Source organism: Gordionus sp. m RMFG-2023, chromosome 1, assembly GCF_954871325.1.
Source record: "Gordionus sp. m RMFG-2023 chromosome 1, tfGorSpeb1-WG-v2, whole genome shotgun sequence".
Lineage (NCBI taxonomy): Eukaryota > Metazoa > Nematomorpha > Gordioida > Chordodea > Parachordodidae > Gordionus > Gordionus sp. m RMFG-2023.
The window spans coordinates 64,863,457-64,877,806 of record NC_088775.1 but is presented as its reverse complement, the minus strand read 5'-3'; positions in this window follow the sequence as shown (position 1 = coordinate 64,877,806).

Genomic DNA, 14,350 nt, shown 5'->3' with positions numbered 1-14,350 from the left:
TCGAAAAACATGTCTAGTTTGTAAATTTCTTTCTATCCTGTTTTATTTTTATTCAATAATAAATCAACATCATTTCATTCATATAAGTCAGTACAGGGGAGTATATCATCAACGATTGCAATACAAAAATATTCTCAAAAATAATAAATAATACAGATGCAACTACGTTTGCGGAAATCGTATACATCTATCATGTAATTTAACATTCACAGAGTTATATCATCACAATGTTGGTCGAATCTTTCTCTCATGAGATTTAAAGACTTCAATATAAATGCAAACCTTACTTGTGGCAGAACAAAAATGAGCAAGGCTGTCACAAGTGTTTTAGTACCTGAACCCTAGAGGTCAATTCTAGATGATTTGAAAGATGGGCATCCATATGCAATTCTAACAGATACATCTAATATGGGAAATATTAAAACATTTCCCTCGATCCTTCGCTATTTCAACAAGAATATGAACATTTCAATAAAACTGTTAAAAAATTTTCCTCGGATAGTGAATAATCCAACGATGTAGCTAGCCACATAATGGTAAATATAGTTGATTCAGGGTTATCAATGATTTGCATGTCAGCTTTCTGCGCTGATAATGCCTCTGTAAATTTTGGCAAAAACCAAATTACTGAATTGAGGAAGCACAATAATGAATTAATACTAATTGGCTGTATATGCCATATACTACATATTTCTTGGAAGAAGGCAATGAATGTACTACCTGTAAATGTCGAAATAATTGTGATGAAATGTTTTAACGAATTTAGTTCATCAACTAAAATAGTTAATGAATTAAAAGAGTTTGTGAAGTGGTCTGACTTGGAATGGTGTGAGTTGTTGCGATATATACCTATCAGGTGGTTGTCATTAATACCTGCCATCATAGAATTTTAAAATTTTACAAACCCTTAAATACTTTTTAAATAAAGATTTTAAAAGCTGTTATAAAATTTTGAAAAATTTTTTCGAGTATGAAATAGCAGAAGCATATTTGGGATCATTTCACATGTAGGAAATCTTCATGCATTTAATATTCAGTTGCAATCAGAATATTCTTTATTAAAAAAGATTCACAAAATCATGCTACAGCTCTGTTCATCTCTACAGTTAAAAATTGATAATAAATTTTATGGCGCTATTGCTAAAAATATTATATTAAATGTTCAAATAATACTTTAAATATTACATTTTTAAATGAAGCAGATATTTTTATTAAGACAATTTTAGAATATTTACAATCAAAATTTGATTTTAATAATTCTATTTACTTATGTATAAATATTATTGACGTATATTTCACATATATTTAAAATAGTAGTTTTAAATAATTATTGATAAATGTCAATCAATTAAATAATTTGTATTTTAGAAAAAATATAGATATTAATTTTAAAAAAAACATATATTATATTATTTTTATTTTATGATTTTTCTTTTTGTTGATTGAATCGAAAAAATAGAATATATTGTAAAGAGAAAAAATTGGAAGAGATTTATATATATATATTATTGTACTCAAAAATTCGTATTTGATATTTTTGTTGGATTATTACAAAATTGATAAAAAAATATTGTCAAGAAACATATATTGTGATATATTATATGAAGAATGTATTTTAAATAAAGATATTGAAATTAAATTAATTTAGTAAAATGAGAAATATTTTAATGGTGCCGACCGACCAGGATCCGAACACTTATTAGGGGAATAAGAAAATTTAAAAAAAAAATAGTGAATATTTTGTGAAGAGAATTTTAGATATTATAAAGGAAGAACAATTTCTAGGACCGGGTTCCTCAAAATAATAGGAATTCCGGATATATATATAAAGGTAAGAAATTTTGTTTTTATTGAATTATAAATTAAACACAACGCAATTTAAAAAGTTTTTTTTTTTAAATTTAATTTTTTAGGATTTTAAAAAATTTATTTTTGATATAAATTTATGAAATCATGGTTTATCCTTTTATAACTGTGCATAGGAAGCCTGATTTTAATAAAATTTCGATTTATAAGAATAATTTTAATAAAATTTTTAATACAAAATTTAATGAATTGGATGTGACCAATAGTGTGGTTACAGCTTTCATTTTTTTTATATTGCATATATTATTAATTGGTTTCAGACAATTAATTAATAGAATTAAGTGAAGATCAGAGACAAATAAAATAATGAAATTAGGTGATCTAAATAGCAATAAATCTTTAGATATTTCTGAAGATATCAAAAATAGTTTACATTTAATTTTATTAAAATTAAAAAATTTAAATGGTAAAAAGATTGTTATACCAGAAAAACAATCAGAGAGAATATTATATACGGGTGAAGTATTTAATTTTCCTCAAAATATTGGCATATCGGAGGATATAAATAAAAAATTAAATTCAATTGTGATAGAATTTAAAAAGCAAATATCTGAGGTTTTAATCGAGAAACCAGTAGAAATTTTGAAAAATAATAATAAAAATAATACTTTGAGACAAAAGTACCGAGGAATCTCTAATTTTAAGTGAAATTAGAGAAATGAGAGAAAGTATGAAAAAATTGTCTAGTGAAGTTTCTAACTTAAAAATTAAAAATAATAATATGATTGAAAGTTGTGAACTTTGTGGAAGAAAAGGACATGTTGGTAAAAATTGCTATTGATCGAAAAACCAATGTGAATGTTACTGCAAAATCAAGTGAAAAAAATGACATAGTGCGTCATAGATGTGGTTTTGTGGGACATATAAAGCGAAATTGCATGGTGAAAGAAGCCAATTTCAAAAGTGGATTTCCTCAAGAAGCCAATTTTAAAAGTGGATTTCCTCAACGAACATCGGTAGTGATAGATCCAGTGGTTCGAAATATACAAAATCCTAATATTATAAATGTGGATAAAAAAGAAATATATAATACAGATAATGATCGAATGTGTTTCAGATGTGAGGAATTGGGACACATTGCAATACATTGTATTCAAAGTGTGAGTGGGCAGTGACTATATGATTTGAAAGAGAATCATATAAAAATAAATAAATTATATTTAAAGAATATTAAATTTTGTGATATATATAGTTTTATTAAAAATTTTGTGGATATATAGTAAAATAGATAATCATTATGGGAATGTTTATTATACATTGAAATTTAACTCGAATAAAAAGAGTTGTAATGTAGGAAATTTTTATTGTCATTTTGATGAAATAAAAAATTTTAAATTAACCAATAATTGAATAAAAAGGATTATTGTAATCAAACAAGTGAGAAATATACATGGGAGATTTTTAATAAAAACATAAATGAAATTCAGAGACTTTTAAATTCTGAGGTGAATTTAGATATGAATATTAATTATAGCGAAAATGAGATTAAAATTAATAATATTCAGCCGATTATAATGCATAAAAATTAAAAACTGAGGGAGTAAAGGAACAAAGTTCATGTCCTCATATTAATTTAAAAATTGGTGGACAAATGGTTGATATGTTATTTGATACCGGGGCAAGTATTTCAATCATGTCTTGTGAAAATTTTTATAAATATTGGCCTAAATATAGTATTAAAAAAATAAATATGTGTATAAAACAATTTGATGGATCTGAAATTAAAGTTTTGGGTAGAACGCAATGGGATGTTCTTTTCCAAGATATTCCTATAATTTTAGATTTATGGATAGTGAAAAAAAATGTTGAAACCAGTGGCGTAGCTACAGGGGTTGTTTTTGGGTTTGGACCCTTCCCAGAGCAAAAATTTTTTTTAGATTATACGTTCAAAAGACTTAAAAGTGATTTTATATGAATTATATTTTTCTGGTTTTGATGTTTGTGGAAGGATATTATATTACTTTTGAAATTATTCTGGATAGTATTATTATAAAGTCATTGAGAATAATCATTTAAAAAATATATTTATTATATATTATCGAAGATATGGTTATGATTTGTAAAAGGAGGTCTGGGGGCGAAGCTCCCCAGCTTTTATATGTATGGACCCCCTCTAAGGAAAATTCCTAGCTACGCCACTGGTTGAAACAATTATGGGTTGGGCTTGGATTAGCAAACTTGGACCTAGAAATAATATTGGGATATAATTGATAGCGAATTGGCTAGAGATAATGCCGAAAGAAAAATAATGGCTAATGAAGTCAGGGAAAAGCTTAAAGAAAGGGAAATGAATAAATTAATGAGTGAAGTGAAAGAATCTATAGTTAATAATATTTGTGAATATCCCGCAAAATTAATAATAGATTCAAATCAATATAAGATCAATAGTGAAGTTGATAATGATAAAAAAATTAATAATGAAATTAATGAATTAAATAGAGTTGAAAATGCTATACCTATTTTAGTTGAAAAATATGATATAATTTTTGAAGACACTTTGGATGTCTAAATGATTATCAAGTGGATTTAAAATTAAAAGAGGGATTTTCACCTATTTTCTTAGCATGTCGTAGAGTTCCTTTTGAGTGGAAAAAGAAATCAACGAAGAATTAGATAAATGGGTTAATGATGGTATTATTATTCCTGTGGAATATAGTGAATGGGCTACACCATTAGTACATGTTAAAAAATCTAATGGAAAACTTAGATTATGTGCAGATTTTCGAGTAACACTTAACAAATGGTCTGTGGAAGTGAAATATCCATTACCTCGAATTGAAGAAATTTTGGCAAATTTAAAGGGAGCCAAATATTTTTCAAAAGTTGATTTTTCATCAGCATATTTACAATTGCCTTTGAAAGAAGAAATTCGTAAATTGTTGAAAATAACAACGCCTAAAGGATTATTTGCGTTTTGTAGATTACCTTTTGGGTTAAGTGTATCTGCACCTATTTTTCAGAGAACAATGGCATCAATTTTTCAGGGTTTGAAAGGTGTATTTTATTATATGGACGATGTGTTGATAACTGGAGGGACGTCAGAGCAACATAGTCAACGTCTTGAAGAGGTTTCCAAGAGAATTCAAGATAAAGGGTTAAAAGCTTGTAAAGAGAAATGCATTCTTGGTGTCACCGAAATAGTATATTTGGGTCATCAAATTAATGGAGCTGAAGTGAAACCACTTGATAAAAATTTAAATAATATTTTAAACATAAATCAGCCTAGTAATAAAGCCGAAGTACAATCTTTTATGGGCATGATAAATTATTATCATAGATTTGTGGATAATTTTGCAAAAATAGCAGCTCCACTATATGACTTATTAAAAAAAGGTGTTAATTTTGAGTGGAAAATTGAACAAAGAAATGCTTTTGAAAATTTAAAGAGAAAAATTGGTGAGGAACCAATTTTAGTGTGTTTTAACCATGACTTGGAGATAATTCTTGTTGTTGATGCATCAAATAAAGGTGTCGGAGGCGTATTATTACATGTCATTGATGGTTTAGAGAGACCAATTATTATTTTTTTCATGAATATTTCATGAAGTGGAAACTAGATATTCTGTTATAGAACAGGAGGCTTTAGCGATTATTTTTGGGTTGACCAAATGTCGCGAATATTCAATCGGGAAAAGATTTGTGATTTATACAGATCACAAGCAATTAATTCATTTGTTCAAGAAAGATAACAAAGAATTAATGATGTCCCCGAGGTTACAACGGTGGTTGTTACTTGTGGGAAGTTTTAATGTGGAAATAAAATATAGGCGAGGAAGAGAAAATCATTTGCCAGATATATTGTCGAGATTAGGAGCAGGTTGGGCTACTCCTGAAATAACTGATAACATGATTATAAATAGAGAAAGATGCATTGGTGCGAACTCTATCATATATGTTAAAAGGAGGTCCTACAACTTGGGAAGATCTCAAATCATATACTTTAAAAGATAAAGTATTGAGACAAATAAAATTATTTTTAATGGGAAAGAAACCATGGAAAAATAATTATAAAATTTATCAAAAATTTGAAAAAGAATTATCTGTAGTGGATGATTGTTTAATGAGGGGAAATAGGGCAGTAATTCCGTTGAAATTACGTGCTAAAATAATTAATTTATTACATGCAGGACACCAAAGTCAAGTTAAAATGAAATCTTGGGCTCGTGAATATGTATGGTGGCCTGGGATGGGTAATGATATAGAAAAAATTACAAGGGAATGTGTTCCATGTAATATCTGTGCCGTTATGCCCTGTAAAGAGATGGGACAAGTATGGACAAAATCAAATAAATCATGGGAACGTTTCCACATTGATTTTTTGGAATTGGATAAAAAATCATATTTTTTGGTTGTGGATTCATATTCCAAGTGGATTGAATTTGAAGAAGTTCAAGGGTTAACAACTTAAGTTGTTATTAAATTATTACAAAAATTGTGGGCTAAATTTGGAATTCCTAAAATAATTGTATCGGATGGAGGTCCTTTATAAGTGAAAATTTTAAACAATTTTGTAATTCAATTAAGATTGAACATATTTTGACTCCACCCTATCATCCTAGCTCTAATGGCCAGGCTGAAAGAATGGTAGCCATAGTGAAAAATTGGTTAAAAAAATCTAAACAAGAAAAAAATGAAGTCTGGTTATCCCAGTTATATTATAATAATTCAAGGAATAAGGAGGGAATTACTCCTGTTGAATTATTTTTGGGTAGAAGAACCAGATTACCCTTGGATTTTCTTAAGTCAAAGGAGATTGATAATATATTATCTTATGAAAAAACTAATGTAAAATTTCCTGTGGGAAAAATTATTTGGGGAAGACTTTTTGATCATAAAAAGAAATGGGAGAAGGGTTGTGTCATAGATGATATTGGGAGTAAATAATGTAACATACGATTTGATGATGGTACTGTGGGAGTACGTCATAATGATTTTTTGAGGGTGTATAATAAAGAAGTGAATTAAGTTAGTCCATAAAAAACCGGAATTTTTGGTTCCTAGAATTTTTTTTAAGACGTAACTCTTTATGTACTTCAATAATTTTTGTAATATCAGATTATCTATAATTTGATTTTATGAGGGAATATTTTTAAATAACATGTTTTGTGTGTTTTTGTTTCAGAGAAAGAAAAATAAAAATAAAATAAAATCGAAATATTGTAAAAACACAAGTGATAAATATATATCTTTAATACACTTTTAGGGAAAGATAAGTGAAAATTAAAATATGTCAAAAACACAAGTGTATTTTAGTGAAAGTTTATTTATGCATATAAATGGCTTATATTTAATGCACTTTTAGGGAAAGAAAAATAAGGAGTAAAATATTTTTTTTAAAAGAAAATAACACGAGTGTTGTTTTAGAGAAAATTGTTTTTCTTTTATTTGAATTGCATAGAGGGTAATATGTAAATAATTTATGTGATAAAAAGAGAAAAATTATTAAAGAATGATAAGTAATAATTAGTAATTTTGTTTTAAAAAAAAACTTATTAATTAATTATATTTTTTATGTACGATAATTTAAAAGTTTAAATAATTTTTTTTTTTTAAATAAATTTGTGTATTTATTAAAATAAAAAAAAATAATAAAATATATATTTTGTGATGAGCTACAAAATTGAAACACAAGAACAAATCATCTATGTGAGGATAATTTTAAAAAAAATGGAAATTAAAAAACAAAAATTCGAGTAATTCAAGAGATGTTTCCGTTGCAGATCATACGGCCATCAAATCTAAGATTGCAATATTCCAACTCACGTTCTACAGAATCAAGAACCAGACGAACATCTTAGTGACATAGATAAAGTGCCAGGAACAAATTATTATTGTGGGAAAAATAATAGGGTACAGCCGGGGGTTGCATACCAGAATTATAATAAAATCAATGAGTTAGAATCTCGAAGTAAACAGGAGGCCGCATAATACATATAATAGAACAGTAAAAAGATCACATGGAATACAAGCTAAGTGAGGAGAGCCCAGAAAGGAAAGATATTGGTTAATTATTTTTTATCATATCAGATAATGCTTACTTAATAGACAAGAGGTAACAAAAGATTCATAAAACATTTCGTGTTTATGATTTAAGGAACTTTTGTGAGTAAATTAATATTCAATATGTTTTCCTATAAATAAATGCATTCACAATATATTTATTGTTTCGCGGTAAGGCGCTCGCTATAATAACTTGAAAACACATTCGCGGTAAAAAATCTGCTGTAAAGGGTTCGCGATAAAAGTTTCGTTAAAATGTATTCGCTCTAATGAATTCACGTTTAAAGCATTGCGGAAATAAATTCGCGATATGTTTTGCGTATTAAAATTTACGGAATTGGTTTCGGTATATTACCCTCGCTATAAAATTCCTTTGCAATAAGTTTCGCTGTATAGACCTGATGTCTGAATTACATTATTGAATTACTAAAAACTATTTAAAATATTCATTATTACCATTTTCATTAATAAAAACTGGCTATATTTTATATAGTATTTAATTTCCACTGAAACAGATTTAAAATATATACTTAATTTCATTAAAATACAATGAAGTTTTAAAAATGATGAATATGTATGACAATTGTTTCTGAATTACTTTATTATTAAATTTACACTAAAACAGAGCGTTAGCCAGTCAAAATCAACTTAACACAACCTTAGCCAATCAAAATAGGTTTTAACTTACCTTAGCCAATCAAAATAGGCTTAAGCTTAGCCTTAGCTATTCAAAAGCTTAGCCAATCAAAATAGGCTTAAGATTAGCCTAGCTTTGCCCAAAATAAATCGGCTGAGACTTAGCCTTAGACAAAATAAATCGACTAGGCTAAGCCTTAGTTGAAAAAATTCGTATCAGGTCAATTCAGCGAAACTTTTATCGCGAAACCAATTCTGCGAATTTATCTCCGCGAAACATATTTAGCGAAGACAATTTCGCGAAGTCATTGTCGCGAATTTATTTCCGCGAAACCTGAACCGCGAATTTATTAGAGCAATTACATTTTAGCGAAACATTTTACGTGAACACTTTACAGCGAATTTTTTATAGCGAATATGTTTGCGCGAAGTCATTATCGCGAGCGCATTAACCGAAACAATAAATATATTGAATGCATTTATTTAAAAGAAAACAACATATTATTTATTATTTGATGTTTTTTAATAAAAAATGATATGCTACTATTGTAATATTATTTTTGTTACAATTTATTAGTGATTTTCACGCCCAAGATTTTAAGTAAAAAATATTTCTTGAAGTTCAAAAGGTTTTTGAACATATTATATGATAAAAATTTTAAATCTTCTTTGTAAATATATCTTTTTTGAGGAATTCTTTTGTGAACTTTATTATAAATAAATATACAATTTTTAGGTGAAATCTTTTATAGTTTTTTTTATCATTTTTGTGAAATTATCTATTTCTTAAGTATATTAAAAGAGGTGGGTTTTCTAAATAATTTTTCTTAAAATATTTATATTTAACTTATTTATGTTATTTTATGATCTTTTTAAGGATAATATTTTAATGTGACAATTGTCATATTCGTTATTTTTAAGATTTTTCAAATTTTTTGACTCAATAGGGTAAAAATATCATTTGTATTGTAAAGATGTTAAATTATAAATTCAACGAAGATGTTCCTTGGAAATATGGCAATTATCATAATCGGTATTTTTAAACATATTAGATTTTTTTAACGCTAATGGGCAAAAATATGTATTTTTAACATGTTAAATTATAATTTCAATTAGGATGTACCATATAAAAGCGACAATAGTCATAATCATTATTTTTAAAGTTTTTTTACAATTTTTTGACGTAAATGGGCAAAAATATAAGTTGTTACATGTTAAAATAAAATTTCAGTGAAGATGTACCATAGATATAAGTTAAAATTGTCATAATCGTTGTTTAAAGTTTTTTTGAATTTTTTTGTTGTAAATGGGTAAAAATATAGATTGTAAACATGCTTAATTAAAATTTCATAAAGATCTACCATTGAAAAGTGACAACTGTCATAATCGTTGTTTATAAAGTTTTTTGAATTTTTTTGTTGCAAATGGGTAAAAATATAGATTGCAAACATGCTAAATTAAAATCTCATGAAGATCTACCATTGAAAAGTGACAATTGTCATAATCGTTATTTTTAAAGTTTTTTGACCAAAATGCGTTAAAATAAGTATTGCTCTAGTATGTTTAAATAAAACTTCAGTGAAGATGTACCCTAGATAAGTGACAATTATCATAATCATTATTTTTAAACTTTTTTAAGGTAAATGGGTAAAAATATAGATTGTAAACATGTATATTTAAAATTTCATGAAGATGTACCATAGAAAAGTGACAATTGTCATAATCGTTATTTTATAACTTTTTAAAATTTTTTTGACGTAAATGTGCTAAAATAAGTATTGCTAACATGTTAAAATAAAATTTCAGTGAAAATGTACCTTATATATGACAATTGTCATAATCGTTATTTTTAAAGTTTTATGAATGATTTTGACGCAAATGGGTAAAAATATAGATTGTAAACATGTTAAATTAAAATTTCATGAAGATGTACCATAGAAAAGTGACAATTGTCATAATCGCTATTTTTAAACTTTTTGAATTTTTTTGACGTAAATGGGATAAAATAAGTATTACAAACATGTTAAAATAAAATTTCAGTTAAGATGTACCCTAGATAAGTGACAATTGTCATAATCGTTATTTTAAACTTTTTTGACACAAATGGGTAAAAATATAGATTGAAAACATGTTAAATTAAAATTTCATGAGGATGCACCATAGAAAGGTGACAATTGTCATAATCGTTATTTTTAAAATTATTTGAATTTTTTAGACGCAAATCCATTCCTACCCCTCCTTTAACTGTCATAGAAGTTACTAAGGCAATAGCCTCTTTCAGAAAAGACTCCTCAGGAGGACTTGACGGTTTTAGAGCTATATACCTTCAGGACCTTACCAAATCAACAACCAGCATTGAACTTATAAACAACATAACAACTCTACTTAATCATATTTTAAACGACAACATACCTTCTACAGTACAACCTCTTATTCACGGTGCACGCTTAATAGCCTTAAACAAAAAAAATGGCGGCATTCGCCCAATCGCTGTTGGCTCTATTTTCCGCCGAATTATATCTAAAATTATTTGTAGCCGCATTAAAAGCAAGCTCACCGAGCGATTAATTCCCCATCAGCTTGGCTTCAACATACCTTCCGGTTGTGAGGCAGCCTCCCACGCCACACGTATCCAACTTCACTCCACTAAAAACTGCATACTAAAAGTGGATTTTAAAAACGCCTTTAACTCTTTAAAACGAGAACACTTTCTCCCTATTTTCCGTGACGCTTTTCCAGAATTTTCTCCATTTCATTTTGCCTCTTATAACAATTCATCCCACCTTAAATTCAACAATACTATAATTAAATCAAGACAAGGCATTTAACAGGGTGATCCCCTTCGCCCCGCCCTTTTTTGCTTAGGTATCCAGCCGATCATTGAATCGATAAATCGTGAGACAAATTTGACCCTCAATGTTTGGTATTTGGATGATGGAACCCTTGCTGGTCCATATGATGAACTCCTAAAAATAGCGCCTATAATAAATAATCTAACCAATATTACAGGGTTGTCTCTCAATAACAACAAATGTGAATTTTATTCACCAGATGAAACCTTCATCGTTCCTCACAACTTCACACCCATTAATTTATCCGGGTTCACACATCTTGGATCTCCAATAGGCGGCAATAAAGCAATCGAACATTTAAAAACAAAATTTCTCCGTAATTTCTACCTTTTACATAAAATCCTTCAAGTCCTTCCCTCCCATCAAGCTTTGTTCCTTCTCAAAAACTTTTTCTTTATCCCAAAAATCCAACACGCCTTCCGCTCTGTCCCACTTTTCTTATACCCGGAAATTCTCACCCAAATTGAATCAACAATCAAAGACTCTTTAGAAGGCATCCTTAATATAAAATTCAGCCCTAATTCTTGGATGCAGGCCTCCTTACCCTCGAAATTTGGGGGTCTTGGCTTAAGATCACCCGTGTCACTCAGTCTTGCTGCTTTTTTAGCCTCAGAATCAAGCTCCCGCTTAATTATGCTATCACTTAACAATAATCGCACAGACCCCCACTTTCTCCACGCCCTAGCAATATGGAAAGAGAATTCCTTCTCCGCTCCAATCCCCACATCACGAAAGCAACATGACTGGGATCTTCCCTTAATACGTTACTCCGTTGAATATCTAATATCGAGTGCTGCTTCTAAGGGATCCCCATCAATCCTTTCACATTTTATTATCTCCCATTACAGTTGATGAAACCTTAACAGTTGATCATCTCTCTCTCTCACAACTGCAAGTTCCACAACTTTTGCCTTCCCTAACGGGCTATGAATAGTTAGAAGCTTTGCCCAGCTCAAACTTAGGACTTCTCTTAACAAACGAATAATTACGCATAGCAATAGGTCTCCGTCTTGGTGGTAAAATACTGGCCAACTCCACATGTACATTATGTTCCCAACCCGTTGATTGTTTTGGACATCATCCTCTTCATTGTCGATTCTCTAAAGGTAGACATTCTCGACACAGTGCAGTTAATGGCACCATTCTCCGTGCTCTACGCTCAGCTCAAATTCCAGCAACCTTCGAACCCTGTGGCCTCTCAACCGAGAATAATATACGTCCAGATGGGCTGACATTAATACCATGGAGTAATGGAATTCCATTAGCATGGGACTATACCTGCATCGACCGATTTGCTCCGTCCTTTAATAAGAACTCATTCATGCGAGCTGAAAACTCGAAAATTAATAAATACACTTCCCTAACAAATTGCAATCTCATACCAATCGTATCCGACACAACCGGGTCTTTTGGCAATCATGCCCTAACCTTCTTCAAAACCCTCGGTAAAAAAATCCGCGCCATCACTGGTGATCCTCAGGAAGGCTTCTATCTCAGACAGCGCATATCTATTGATATATGCAGATCTAACTGCATTGCCATCCATGGCTCTCTTTCTTAACCTCCTCCCACCCAACATACAATTCACTATTCTAATTATTTTATTTTTTTTATTATACAGTTTTTTATATAGATTTTATAGTTTACATGACATTTTTAATATATATATTTTTTTAAATTACGTATATATGTTTTACTTTTAACGTTCAATGTATTAAATATTTTTATTAATAAAGTATAATTCGATAAAAAAAATAAATAAATATATATAAATTGCTTACATGTTAAAATAAAATTTCAGCGAAGATGTACCATAGATAAGTTACAATTGTCATAATCGTTGTTAATAAGGTTTTTTTGAATATTTTTGTTGCAAATGGGTTAAAATATAGATTGTAAACATGCTAAATTAAAATTTCATGAAAATATACCATTGAAAAGTGACAATTTTTAAAATCGTTATTTTTAAAGTTCTTTGATGTAAATGGGTTAAAATATAGATTGTAATCTATTTTGACCATAATAAAATCTTAACATTAAATTTATAGGATGTTGATTGTATCATATTACTAAATAATATTCATATGTTTTTAAGTTCTATCTATAAAAATCCTACCCTGAATTCAGACTCAGCACTATTTTGCCACGAGTATACAAAAATATTTGCTAACTGTGAATGCAAGGTTATACATTTTTATAATGTAGAATTAAAATTTATTAATTAAAGGAATAAGATTGTGAATCCATATCTTAAAAGTTTAAAATTTAACATAGGTTACAACTATCTTTAATAATCCCTTTGCATATTTTTATCAAATTTTAAGCAGGATAAAAGGAACAACGATTATGAGAATGAAAATTTCGATTTGTTTTTTTTGTTTGGACTGAAATTTTATTTTAACATGTTAACAATTTATATTTTTATTCAATTGCGTCAAACAATTCAAAAACTTTAAAAATAACGATTATGACTATTGTCACTTATCTAGGGTACATCTTCACTGAAATATTATTTTAACATGTTAGCAATTTATATTTTAGCCCATTTGCTTCAAAAAAATTTAAAAACTTTTATAAATAACGATTATGACAAATATCACTTTTTTATGGTACATCTTCATGAAATTTTAATTTGACATTTTTACAATCTATATTTTTACCCTTTTGTAACAAAAAATTTCAAAAAAACTTTAAAAACAACGATTATGACAATTGTCACTTTTCTATGGTACATCTTCACTAAATTTTTATTTAAACATGTTTTTACTACTTATTTTAACATATTTTCTTCAAAAAAATTCAAAAAACTTTAAAAATAACATGACAATTGTCACTTATCTAGGGTACATCTTCACTGAAGTTTTATTTAAACATATTAGCAATTTATTTTTTGCCCATTTGCATCAAAAAAATTTAAAAAACTTTAAAAATGATTATGACAATTGTCACTTATCTTGGGTACATCTTCACTGAAGTTTTTATTAAACATGTTATCA